The following is a 13,804-nucleotide window of genomic DNA, read 5'->3' on the forward strand; positions in this document are numbered from 1 at the left end:
GCTCAGTCGGTAAGGCGCTGGCCCCATACAACCGAGAGTGGCGGGTTCAAACCCGTCCCCGGCCAAACTGCAACCAAAAAATAGCCGGGCGTTGTGGCGGGCGCCTGTAGTCCCAGCTCCTCGGGAGGCTGAGGCAAGAGAATCGCTTAAGCCCAAGAGTTGGAGGTTGCTGTGAGCCGTGTGAGGCCACGGCACTCTACCGAGGGCCATAAAGTGAGACTCTGTCTCTACAAAAAAAAAAAAAAGAAAATGCATTTTAATAGTAAGATGAAACGAGAAATGATCTTAAACTTAATCGGTGACATTGGTTCTCCAGTGGTGGTCCTGCAGGTTTGTGATGTCTTCAGGATCTTTTCAAGGGGTCTACAGGTCAAAACTATTTGCATCATGATAACAAAACATGATTTGTTTTTTCACTTTCATTCTCTCAAGAGTGTACTGTGGAAATTTCCAGGGGCTTTTTGACGTGAATGACATCATCACTTTGTCTCCTAATTAATAGAATACCTGTGTGTGCCGGTTTGTATTTTCTAGTGTTTTCCATGGTAGTAGATGTAAAGTGTCATTATGTACATTTTATAGAAATTTCTGTAGATTTATAGAGATAAATAAAATTCGCTGGTTTTCAGAACTTCTGTACTTTTATTAGCTTTGTTAATATCTACCGGCATAGCCAGAACCTCATTATTCTCAAATAAATAATTATTTTTGATATTTTGAATTTTTTCTCAGGTGAATGTAGACACAATAAAAAAGTACACTTTGGGGTGGCGCCTGTGGCTCAAGGAGTAGGGCGCGGGCCCCATATACTGGAAGTGGCGACCTCACCCCGGCCAAAAAACAAAACAAAACAAAAAAGTACACTTTGTTGTCTTGATTTGAAATATTTTGAAAATTGCTCAGGATTAATGTTATAAAGTTATATGGTCGATACCGTTAGATAAATTCATATAAGTAAAAGCTTTTTAGCACCCTTAATAATGTTAAAGCATGCCTCGGCACCTGTGGCTCAAGCGGCTAAGGAGCCAGCCACATACACCTGAGCTGGCGGGTTCGAATCCAGCCGTGGCCCACCAAACAACAATGAGGGCTGCAAGCTGGACATTGTGGCGGGCGCCTGTAGTCCCAACTACTTGGGAGGCAGAGGCAGGACAATCGCTTGAGCCCAGGAACTGGAGGTTGCTGTGAGCTGTGATGCAAGGGCACTCTACCCAGGGTGACAGCGTGAGGCTCTGTCTCAAAAATAATAATAATAATAATGTTAAAGCATGTAGAGAGGTCTTGAGATCAATGAGTTTGAGAACTGATTCCTCAAGTAATGAAAGTAGCAGGTGAACAGAGGACCTATGTTAGGTGAGGTTCACATTCTTCCTTGTTCAAATAACATACTTAACGATTCTTTGGAATGTATTTAAGGTTCCACCCTTTTAGCCTTTGCTAGAGGCCAAAGGAAACATTTTTTTCCCCTTTCTTATCTTTGACTAATTAAATTCTCACCAAATTTTTTTTGGTCCCTATAAAGGCTATTGTCTTTTATTTTTTTTTTTTTAATTTTTATTCTTTTAATTTTTTTTTGTTGTTGTTGCAGTTTTTGGTTGGGGCTGGGTTTGAACCTGCCACCTCTGGCATATGGGGCTGGCGCCCTACTCTGTTGAGCCACAGGCACTGCCCTATTCTTTTTTTTTTAAACATAAAAGGATAAGTTTATTATACCGTAGAGAAAAGGAAGAGAGGGGGGAAGAGATAAGAGAGAAGAGAGCAGAGAACAGGGAGGAAGAGAAGGGAAGATGAGGGGAAGGAGAAAAAGGAACAAGAGAATGGGATGGCATCCCAAAGAAAGAAAGGAAGAAAGCCATCCTGTCTCTTTTATTCTGATTATTGAGAATCTACTGAATTCTTCCTAAGTTTTCTGCAGAATTTTTTGTTTCCACTGATTCCTTCTACACAGTGCTTTTCCTTTTCCCTTCTGGTTTCGTCCTCTTCACTTTTTGTTTGTCCACTTTGTGGTCTAACCTGTTTCTATGATGGAGCTATCTTCTCTCCTTCTTACTTAAGCAATTATAGAATCAGACTGTGTAGAAGCTAGAAATGATTTGTTGTGATTGCACACAATAACAGGCAGCAATCTTCACTAGAATACCCATTCTTCCATTTATTCATTTAGTCAACCTAAGCACTAAGCCTTGGGGATAGGGAGAAAATACCACAGCCTCTGTTCTGCAAGAGAACTTAATCTGGCTATAATCTGTATCTGAGGGTAGGCCTATAAAGTTCTTATCAAGGGCAAGGACTGCTTACTCAACTTCACATTCTCCACAGTACCCAGCAGAGAACCTTCTGTGTTGTTCATACATTGTCGGTACATTTTCTTTTTTTTTTTTTTTTTTAATTTGGCCGGGGCTGAGTTTGAACCCGCCACCTCCGGCATATGGGACCGGCGCCCTACCCGCTGAGCCACAGGCGCCGCCCATTGTCGGTACATTTTCGTTGGGTGAAAGCAATTTATTTTCAGGTGGAAAAAGTGCTTCATATTATTTTGGCAAGTGGGAAATGGTCAGATGCCTCAAGCTATAGAATCAGCAGTTGTGAGCTTCTGTGACATTCCTTGGTAGAATGAACCCACCCACATATCTGGACATTAGGACCAAAACAAATGAGGCTTTGTGCTTACTTTAAATATCAGAGTTTATAGACTGAGAGGTGGATAGAAAAATGAAAGTGTGTTTCTCAAGGGTGAATTTCATCATTGCATGTTTCCCTATAATATTAGGTCCTAAAGAATATTACAGCATTTGGCAGTATGCACACAAACTTTAGTCACTATGGAACTGCAAGATATTTTGAGGTTAGATGGCAAAGAGAAAAAAGAGAATAGCCAGTAACAACAGTGTCCAAGATTAATGATTTCTTCTGTTATTTATTTGTATTCGTTATCTTATTTTGTACGATTTTATTTATTTATTTATTTTGAGACAGGGTCTCAAGCTGTCACCCTGAGTAGAGTGCCGTGGCATCACAGCTCATAGCTCATTTTAGTAGAGACAGGGTCTGGCTCATGCTCAGTGTGGTCTCAAACCTGTGAACTCAAGCAATCCACCCTTCTCAGCTTCCCAGAGTGCTAGGATTACAGGCCATTAGCCAGCCACCCTGCCTGCTGATGATTTGCTTTTTAAAGTTACAGTGTTCTTGGCTGGGCCTCGTGGCTCATGCCTGTAATCCTAGCACTCTGGAAGGACAAGGTGGGTGGACTGCTTGAGCTCAGGAGTTTGAGACCAGCCTGAACAGGAGTGAGACCCCATCTCTACTAAAAATAGAAAAACTAGCCAGATGTAGTGGCAGGTGCCTGTAGTCCCAGCTACTGGAGAGGCTGAGACAAGAGGATTGCTCAAGTTCAAGAGTTTGAAGTTGCTGCAAGATATGACACCATGGCATTCTATTCAGGGTGACAAAGTGAGACTGTCACAAAAAAAAAAAAAAAAGAAGAAGTTACAGAGCCGGGTGCAGTGGTTCATGCCCGTAATCCCAGCACTCTGGGAAGCTGAGACAAGTGGATTGCCTGAGCTCACAGGTTTCAAGACCAGCCTGAACCAGAGCGAGACCTCATCTCTAAAAATAGCTGGGCATTGTGTCGGGCACCTGTAGTCTAAGCTACTTGGAAGGCTGAGGCAAGAGAATTGCTTGAGCCCAGGAGTTTGACGTTGTTGTGAGCTATGACGCCACAGTACTCTACCAAGGGCGACAAGTGAAATTCTGTCTCAAAAAAAAAAAAAAAAAAAAGAAAAGGTTACAATATTCTTTTTGTTTTTAGGTTTCAATATTCTTATGCCTTTCTTCCAAAGCATTTTAAGTGTTCTCACAGATCATAGTATTTCTCTTATTCTGGCTATCTATAGAGCAGATATTATGATTCTCATTGTACGGGGAGGATATTAAAGTATGAAGAAGTAAATGAACAATCATTGGTCAAATAGTACTCTTGTTCTTAACTCCTTCTAGTACTTTTTTTTTTTTTTTGAGTTATTGTCAAACAATGAAGGGCAGTTGGGAAAGAATTGTTTAATTTCAAAGGAAATTTAAAAAAATCAGAGCAATGAGATTAATGGACTCAGATTAATGTGATAATTTGTCTCTGTTTGAGCACATACCCACCCACTTAACTGAGTGAATTCAGGAATGAAATGAATACTCACTTAACTGTGTGGGCATGAGGATTGATTCAAGGACTGTGATAGGAAATGTTAAAGTTGCAGCCGGGAGGCTCTTAGCCACATCCTTAAAGACACACCAATGACTGTATCATTAGACAACTCGGAGCAGGAGATACAACTTTACTGAACTTGATGTTTCTGTGACATTTTAGCCTTGACATTTCAGTATCAAATGTTTGCTTTTAAAATTTATCCCAGTAAAGTCAGCAAGTGGGAAATGAAAGATTTATATTGTTAACTGGGCACAGTGGTGTGTGCCTGTCATCTCAGTTACTCAGAAGGCTAAGGCAGGAAGATTGCCAGAGCCTCGGAGTTTTAGGCTAGCTTGGGCAACATAGGAAGACCCACTACCCTACCCCCATAGTCCTGTCTCTTAAAAAAGAGAAAGAATTCTCACTATTCAAGATTGATTATATATCTCTGTGTAGGTATTTTCAGATTTAACAAATTGGGAAACATTTTATTTTAAACATTTGTTTAAAGCACTCTAAGGAAACTTTTTGACAGCTATCATTAATTCTATCATTTAAGAACAATGATTTTTAATAACAAAACAAAGAAAATAGAACAGTATAAGAGGTCATGTGGTTTCATGTACTGCTGTAGGCAGTAATAGAAATTACATGTCATACTTAAAAAAATAGTCATCCTTATAGCCATTACTGATGACATAGAAGCTTGAATCAGTGTGATCTGAGCTGCCCCCAGGGGCCTGTGACAGGGATGTGTGTCACAGCTGTCTACAGAACTGTCACTTTGTGTATAGGCTTTGGCATTTTTACAACTATAATTAATTCACTTATCAGATTCATCATTATAGTATTACTTTCTGATTGTCACATAATTTTTTTGCCTCTTTTTTTATAAGCCCATACTTATGATGTTCTAAGTAAACAAATTTTTTGTAGGCAAGTTTATTTAGCATCAATTGCAAAACCATACTTTCCACACATAACATGAAAAGGGAGTTTGAACAAATCACACATTTCTAGGGTATACAAGTGACAGAGTTTAAGAATCACGTGTAAATTCCGCATTTGAGAAAGACAATAACACAGTTTTAATGTTGTAGGTACTGATTAAAAGACACATAGTACCTGAAGGTTCTGTTAGAAAATCTATAAACCAGGATCCCATTTTTCCTCCAAAAACTATATGGCTCTTTGATCTTCCTTGATAACAGAAGTACAAAGCGAGCTCTATTTAAGTAATTTTTTATTTAGTCTTTGCTGTTCTGGATAGTCTTGAATGACTTGCTTTTATATAATTTATATATTATATAAAAAGGAAATCTATCCTAGAAAAATATAAATTTTGGAGTTTGAACACACAATTGTGTGTTTTATAAGTTGTTCACCTACAATTATATAAAGTGGGAAATCTCTATGCGGGGAAAGAGATATTAAAATGTTTTTAGATTTATTTCATTGGCTTCTCTGATAATTTGATTTGCACTTCTCAAATTTCTCATTTCTCATGTGTTATCAGGTGACATTACTGCAGAATCTTTCTATTATTAGAATTTCTATTTTATTTATTTCCAACTTTGCTGTCTTTTTCTTGGATTTATATTAAATTCCTATAGCTTTAGCTGGGCGTTGTGGCGGGCGCCTGTAATCCCAGCTCCTTGGAAGGCTGAGGCAAGAGAATTGCTTAAGCCCAAGAGTTTGAGGTTGCTGTGAGCTGTGACACCATGGCTCTCTACCAAGGGTGACATAGTGAGATTCTGTCTCAAAAAACAGAAAAATGTATATATCTCTCTTGTATTTATACTGCTGTTTTCCTTGTTTTAGCACTTCCAAGGCCTTGATATGTTTTTTTTTTTTTGCAGTTTTTGGCTGGGGCTGGGTTTGAACCCACCACCTCCAGCATGTGGGGCTGGTGCCCTACTCCTTTGAGCCACAGGCGCTGCCCGGCCTTGATATGTTTTTCATTTTCTCTTTAATTCTCAGAATTTAGTTTTGTTTTTTCTCCTCTCCTGTCCTCCCCTCCCCTCCTCCCCCTCTCTTTCTTTCTTTCTTTCTGGGCTTAGGAGAATCTCTTGCCTCAGCCTCCCTAGTAGGAGTAGCTGGGACTACAGGTACCCACCACAATGCCCGGCAATTTTTTTGTTGCAGTTTGGCCAGGGTTGGGTTTGAACCCACCACCCTTGGTATATGGGGCCGGCGCCCTACCCACTGAGCCACAGGTGCTGCCTGGTTGTTTTTTGTTTGTTTGTTTGTTTTTTAGGCCAAGCTCGGTGACTCACACCTGTAATCCCAGTACTCTAGGAGTCTGAGGCAGGTGGATTGATTGAGCTCAAGAGTCCAAGACCAGCCTAAGTAAGATTAAGACCCTGTCTCTACTAAAATAGAGCCAGGCATCTGTAGTCCCAGCTACTTAGGAGGCTGAGGCAAGAGGATCACTTGAATCTAGGAGTTCGAAATTGCTTTCGATGATGACATGACACTCTACCCAGGGTGACACATTGAGACTCTGTCTCAAAAAAAAAAAGAATTTGTCAATTTTTATTTTTGTATTTTTTATTATCCTCTTCTATTTTTGTTTGTATGTTTCCTTTTTACTAGTTCCTGATTTTATATTGTTTTCATTATTTCATTCCCTCTTATTTCTCCTAAGTTATTACTTTGAAATTTTTTTCTGATGATACTCAACTTTTTCTTATTTTCTTTCCCTCTCTAAGGAATTTCTGTAATTTTCTTAGTTTGAGAACCATATTAAGTTGCCAGTTTTGTAAGTGAAAAATAGCCAAGTATCAGCAATTTCATATAGTTCAACATAATCATTTTCCTCACTGCTTAGCACAGGGTCTGCAAATGCTCAATTAATACTTGTTGAATGTATGAATAAATAAATGCTCCTTTTCATCACTTTTGATCAAACTATTCTAGGAAATTTATATTCTAGAGCAGTGGTTCTCACCTTCCTAATGCCACAGCCCTTTAATACAGTTCATGTGGGTCACGACCCACAGGTTGAGAACCACTGTTCTAGAGACAGAGGGCCTAGATTACATTAGGGAGAGAGATCTTTACCAATTATATGCTCTTTAGTCATAAACAATCTCCCCAAATTTGCTAATTACCTGATTTTCTTAGCCTGTGTTATCAATGTACTATAGATACACCTATGGATGTCCTGTGCACAAGCACATGGTTACCCACATTAATGTTATTCTATACATATTTGTATGAATATTCATAAACATCAATTTACAGAGCATGTATCTTTTTGTTTTACCATCTCAAAAAGCTGAAATATGTTAAAAGAGAAAAAATTTCTTCAGACTTGGCAGAGATTGAAAGAAGATTCTATTTTAAAAATTACATTATTATTTCAGTTTCATTCTCAGTGAAATGACATATCTGTTATTCCTAAACCATTTATCTCTAGTAATCCAGTCCCCTCAATGGGCCTTTGAGAATTTATGCACACTGAAATAACAGCTGTACCTTAGAGAGGAGACTTACTAATTGAGGAAACATTTTAGTTTTCTTGATTTGCTTATGACTGCAATTGCTGATTCTGTCTACGGAGAGTTTTAGTTCAAAATGCTCTCAATATTTTAATATGTTAACTCACAAGGGCATCATTTCTAACAATCAAATAAGATCTTTGTTTAATGCATTGACAAACAGGTGCAGAAATTTCAGTAGATTAGTCTGAGGAAGTTTAGTAAGTGAATCAGAGTGAGCATTGAAACAAGTGTTTCTGGTTTCTACCCAGTAGGATTTCTACTTCACCCCCTGGCACTTGAATTCCACTTAATCATTCAGTAATTGCACTTATGATTCATTCCCAAAGACTTATGAAGAGATTCTTTTGTTCTCTTTTAGTCACGAAAAGGTGAAATTCAAGATCTGACTTTGACATGTGGCATCGCCCTCTCATGCAATGAAAGGCATACTTTTTTCTTTCTTTTTAAAAAAAAAAATTTTTTTTTTTTTTTTGAGACAGGGCCTTGCTGTGTCTGCTAAGCTAAAATGCAGTGGTATCATAATAGCTCACTGCAAAAATTCCAATTTTTTAATAGTAAAGCAATCCATATCCTTTGTAAGACATGTAAATAACATAGAGGGTTACTAGTAAAAAGACACTTTTTCCAAGAGACAACTGTTAAAATAAGTTTGCACACAGTCCAAGACTTTTTAAAATGAACTCTGAAGCACTATTTAAGGGAAAATTTTGTTGTATTAAGTGATGGTTCCTTGGACACATTTAATATTGCAAATATTTTCTTTGCACAGAATCTGTGGTAATGCATGATGTTTAAAAAATGTGTTCTTGCTGGGTGTGGCTCATACCTGTAATCCTAGCACTCTGAGAGGCTCAGGAGAGAGGATTGCTTGAACTGGGGAGTTAAAGACCAGCCTGAGCAAGAGTGAGACCCCATCTCTACTAAAAACAGAAAATTTAGCTGCGTGTTGTGGCTGAGTGAAGTCTCAAGATATTTGGGAAGTTGAGGTAAGAGGAATGCTTGAGCTCAAGAGTTTGAGGTTGCTGTAAGCTATGATGCCACAGCACTCTACCCAGGGGGAAAGAGTGAGACTCTGTCTCAAAAAGGAAAAAAAAAAAAGGTTTTCATAAAGGTTAGTTGCCATTCTCACATCTTACTCCAAAATAAACTCCAGATGGCTTTAAGAATTAAATTTGAAAGTGACCCATAAAACAATTACAAGATAATACAGATAAATCACATCTTCTCTTGGAGTGAATAAAGACTCTCTAATAATAAAAGCAAAGGAAAAATGATAAAGAGAAAGATTGACAGATATGATCTCATAAAAATTAAACATTTTTAAACATTATAAGACACCATTAATACCAAATGGCAAACTGGGAGAAATACTTGCAACATATAGGTCAGATAAAGAGTTAAGATACTTGCCCTTGAAGTGTTATAAGAAATCAACAAAAATAAGATCATTTGAAAACAGATACCACATGTAAACAGGCAACTCACAAAAGAAGTAAAACCTTAGAAAATGGCCAGGTGCAATGCCTCAGGATTGTAATCCTAACACTTTGGGAGGCAGAGGCAGGTGGATTGCTTGAGCTACAGGAGTTGGAGACCACCTGAGCAAGGGCAAGACCCTGTCTCTATTAAAGAAAAAAAAATAAAGAAAGAAAAGAAAAACTAGCTGGCATTGTGGCAGGTGCCTGTAGTTGCAGCTTCTCTAGAAGGTGAGGCAAGAGGATCTCTTGAGCCCAACGGTTTGAGGTTGCTGGGAACTATGATGATGCCACAGCACTCTACCCAGGGCAACAGAGTGAGACTCTGTCTCAAAACAAATAGACAAACAATCCCCTCACCCAAAACTAAACCGTAGAGAATGTTCAGGTTCACTGGCAATCAGAGATAAAAATTAAAATGAGATCCTTTATTTTGCTGGTTAGATTAGCAAAGAAAAAATAATGACACGTTCCATGATGGGAAGGGTATGGGAAAAGCACACTTTCCATTTACTACTAGGATAACCATTTTGGTAGATAATTTAGCAATCCATTTCAATAAGTGTGGAGAGTCTGTTCTTAAAATTACTAGAGATTGGGCCGTGCCTATGGCTCAGTGGGTAGGGCGCCAGCCCCATATACTGAGGGTGGTGGGTTCAAACCCGGCCCTGGCCGAACTGCAACAAAAAAAATAGTTGGGTGTTGTGGCCCGCCCCTGTAGTCCCAGCTGCTCCTACTCGGGAGGCTGAGGCAAGAGAATCTCCTAAGCCCAGCACTTGGAGGTTGTTGTGAGCTGTGTGACGCCACGGCATTCTACCGAGGGAGACAAAATGAGACTCTGTCTCTACAAAAAAAAACAACAAAAAAAATTACAAGAGATTATTGCCCCATATTTTTCAGGAACTTAGTATTGCACTTTTGCATTGCTGACTTGTCAAAATAATATCTCATGAGTCATTCTCTAATTACATATTTATTCTAGGTATATCAAGACTAGTTTATTGTTAATTTTTTTTAAAAAGTAACTAGTTGACTTTAACAACTGGCTCCCCTCTCCACTCCCAAATGATTTGTCAAAAAGTTAAACCATACTTTTATTATTTTCTATTACAAAAACAATACTTAAGTTTATTGTAGAAAGATTAGGAGATAAAGGAAAAAGAGAAAAATGCCAAGTTCAAATGCCAAAATCTCCAAGTTCACAATTTGAAATACATCGTTCCAGTCATTTTCCCAAGATAAATCTATGGATGTAAATTAACCTCCAGAAAGAATTATAAAAGGTATATGTTCACCTCCATACAACAGAAAATGAAAAGCAGTTGCCTTTGTTAACAATGGATATTAACATTTTAAGAAAATGGGATGGTGCCTGCTGGCCCCATATACTGGAGGTGGTGGGTTCAAACCCAGCCCTAGCCAAAAACTGCAAAAAAAAAAAAATTTTTTTTTAAAGAAAATGGTTTTAAAAGAGCCTCTTGTTTTAATTTCTCATGGTTAGCTAACTCACTGGTTAGCTGTAGTTTTTGTTTTTTAAGTACCCCATTAATATTTTTTGTTGAATTGCATTTTAGCTGCAAATAATCCTAAGATTGTTGGAACTGTTTTTAGTTGGTCTTATTCTATTCTTGAAATTTCTATAGAATAATAAATTGATATTTTATCTATGATTTGCCTGCATGCAAATTGTAATAACTATAATTTATAGAGGTTACTAAAGTAATTTCTCTTTTACATATAAGACCATATTAAATATCTTTCTCTTAAAAAAAAACAAACACTTTTTTTTGGGCGGCACCTGTGGCTCAGTCGGTAAGGCACCGGCCCCATATACCGAGGGTGGTGGGTTCAAACCCGGCCCCGGCCAAACTGCAACCAAAAAATAGCCGGGCGTTGTGGTGGGCGCCTGTAGTCCCAGCTACTCGGGAGGCTGAGGCAAGAGAATCGCTTAAGCCCAGGAGTTGGAGGTTGCTGTGAGCTGTGTGAGGCCACGCACTCTACCGAGGACCATAAAGTGAGACTCTGTCTCTACAAAAAAATAAAAAATAAAAAAATAAAAAAAATTTTTAAAAAATCACTTTTTTTTTTTTTTTTTGCAGTTTTTTTGGCTGGGGCTGGGTTTGAACCCGCTACCTCTGGTATATGAGGCCAGCACCCTACTTTTTTGAGCCACAGGCACCGCCAAAATCACCTTCTTAATGTTATCTCTGTAAATGCTCTAGGGAACATAAAGATGAATGGTGATATAAAATCATTTTTTTAAATTGAGATAAAATACACAATTTTAAAAAATAAAATGAAATACACCATTTTAATAATCTTTTTATTTTTTTGAGACAGAGCCTCAAGCTGTCGCCCTGGGTAACATCACAGCTCACAGCAACCTCCAACTCCTGGGCTCAAGTGATTCTCCTGCCTCCGCCTCCCAGGTAGCTGGGACTACAGGCGCCCACCACAACACCTGGCTATTTTTTGGTTGCCACCGTCATTATTGTTTGGTGGGTCCGGGCTGGATTCAAACCCGCCAGCTCAGGTGTATGTAGCTGGCGCCTTAGCTGTTTGAGCCACGGGTGCCGAGCCCATTTTAATAATCTTAAAGTGTACAATTTAGGGGCTTTTAGAATATTTGCCATTGTAATATGCTTAGAGAATTGCATCTGGTAGGTAGAATCAAGAAAGGCCTTCTAAAGGAGGGACTATTTAAAGCGAACCTCAATTAATGGGAACAAATTCAAAAAGAGGACCTGGGGGAAAGGCCAACTAGGTGAAAGTACTATTAGGCTTGGCAAGTGAGCTTCACTTCAAGTGCCAACTTGAGTTAATTGGTAGGGACAGTTTGTAGCACCATGTTGAGACATCAGATCCCCAGCTCAGTGGGAAAGAGTGTGATGATTAATTAGCAGTATCTGCCGTGGGGAGGGGAGGGAAGACTTGTAGTACTCATGATATGAATTTTCATCACTGAATGATTAGGATGTGGGGATGAGAAATTATGGGTGATTTTTGGAAAACGATGACTGTATGATTTTGTCTGGATCACAGGGTATGATAAGAGGGAGGCTAAAATAAGATTAGAAATATGTTGTGAATGGCAGTCACTCACCAAACTCGCCAGCACTTGTTAACTAGTCTAATCAACTTTCTATCTCTATGGATTTGCCTAATCTGGGCATTTCATATAAGTGAGTCCTACAGTATGTGGTCTTTTGTAACTATCTTCTTCACTTAGCACAGTATTTTCAAGGTTCGTCCATGCTGTGACATGTGTCAGCACTTTACCTTTTTTTAGTGGCTAAATAATATTTTATTTTGTGAATATACTACATCTTCTTCTTCTTTTTTGTTTAGACAGAGACTCAAGCTATCACCCTGGGTAGAGTGCCGTGGCGTTACAGCTCACAGCAACCTCCAACTCCTGGATTTAAGCAATTCTCTTGCCTCAGCCTCCTAAGTAGCTGGGACTACAGATGCCCGCCACAATGCCTGGCTATTTATTGGTTGTAGTTATCATTATTTGGCAGGCCTGGGTTGGATTTGAACCCGCCGGCTGTAGTGTATGTGGCTGGCGCCTTAGCCACTTGAGCTACAGGCGCCACCCGAATATACTACATCTTATCTGCCACTCATTAATGATGGACGTTAAGGTTGTTTCCTTTTTTTAGTATTATGAATAATGTTGCTATGAACATTTGCTGCAAGTTCTTGTGTGGACGTATATTTTCATTTTTGTTGGGTGGATACCTAGAAGTAGACTTCTGGATCATATGGTAACTCGATGTTTAACTTTTTTTCTTTTTTTTTTTTGTAGAGAAAGAGTCTTACTTTATCGCCCTGAGAAGAGTACTGTGGCATCACAGCTCACAGCGACCTCCAACTCCTGGCTTAGGCAATTCTCTTGCCTCAGCCTCCCGAGTAGCTGGATCTATAGGCGCCTGCCACAATGCCCAGCTATTTTTTTTTTCATGTTTGATTGCTTTCTTTCTTTTTTAAAAAATTAAATCATAAACACATAGATCCTGTATACATTAATGCATTTATGGGGTACAATGTGCTGATTTCATGTAGAATTAGGAACGCTTACATCACACTGGTTAATATATACCTCATCTCGTGTACTTAATTATTGTGTTAAGACATTTGTACTCTATACTTAATAGATCTGACATGTACCCTTGCATTATGCACCTTAGATGTGATTCTGCCATTCACAGGGCCGGGTTTGAACCCACCACTCTCGGTATATGGGGCTGGCGCCCTACCCACTGAGCCACAGGTGCCACCCCCAGTGTTTAACTTTTTATGGAACTGTTAAACTGTTTTCCAAAGTGGCCGTATCATTTTATATTCCCACTAGTTATGGATTTGAATTTTTCTACACCCTTGTCAACACTTGTTATTCTCTGTCTTTTTAGGTTATTGTTGCTATGGCTGTCTCAGTGGCTTGTGCTCTCTGAAGTTCTACCTCACTTAATGGCCGAAACCAGGTATTTAAGTTTTCATTCTTTTATTGAGACAGAGTCTCACTATGTCACCCTCGGTAGATTGCCGTGGTGTCATAGCTCACAGCAACCTCAAACTCTTGGGCTTAAGCAATTCTCTTGCCTCAGCCTCCCAAGTAGCCGGGATTACAGGCACCCACCACA

The sequence above is a fragment of the Nycticebus coucang genome, chromosome 14, assembly GCF_027406575.1.
Source record: "Nycticebus coucang isolate mNycCou1 chromosome 14, mNycCou1.pri, whole genome shotgun sequence".
Taxonomy (NCBI): domain Eukaryota; kingdom Metazoa; phylum Chordata; class Mammalia; order Primates; family Lorisidae; genus Nycticebus; species Nycticebus coucang.